The sequence below is a fragment of the Rhinolophus sinicus genome, linkage group LG11 (genome assembly GCF_036562045.2).
Source record: "Rhinolophus sinicus isolate RSC01 linkage group LG11, ASM3656204v1, whole genome shotgun sequence".
In the NCBI taxonomy this organism is placed as follows: domain Eukaryota; kingdom Metazoa; phylum Chordata; class Mammalia; order Chiroptera; family Rhinolophidae; genus Rhinolophus; species Rhinolophus sinicus.
Window position 1 is genome coordinate 4,449,474 of NC_133760.1, and position 667 is coordinate 4,450,140.

The following is a 667-nucleotide window of genomic DNA, read 5'->3' on the forward strand; positions in this document are numbered from 1 at the left end:
AAAGAGATGAGCCAAGTATTTGAAGCCATTTTTTCCCTCAAATAGACTGCTGATTCTGAGAAGACGCTGAGAAGCTAGGCAGAACATTCACCAGCCTCATGGGGCCAGAGGGTAAGAGAGTTGAGAGCTTGCCAAGGAATAGGGGCCCTGGTAAACACGGCAGTGTTGTGCTGTGACCCTAAGAAACGAGGGGAGATTGGAACTAGATGAGATCCTAGAAGGCTTGAAGCCAGGTTTCAAATTCCCTCAATCCTTGATCCGACTGAAGTGATCCATCTGCTAGAGACAACAGTAAATATGTCTGGAGGAAGAGAATACTGCCCAGAGTCTGAAATTGTCTGTAATTTGTCAGCTCTATCAGACAGGCTGTGGTCATGGAAACAGCCACCGAGGGAACCATGAGAAGGGGGTAGAAAAGCCAGACTGTACACAGTGTCAGAGGAGCCAGGAAGTGAAGTTACGGAAGGGGCAGGAGGGTAAGAGACAGCATCACAAAGCGGCTCGCCTGAAGCACATGTGTGGGTGGACATGGCAGAGCTGGCAGAGAATGTGAAAAGCCAAGACATACAGCTGCCAACACGGGAGCCCAAAGGGGAAGCTCACAGGAAGTCCCAGGGGGAGCTGCTGCCTGCGTGTAGCTACTGCCTCGTGGGCACCGGCCAGAGGG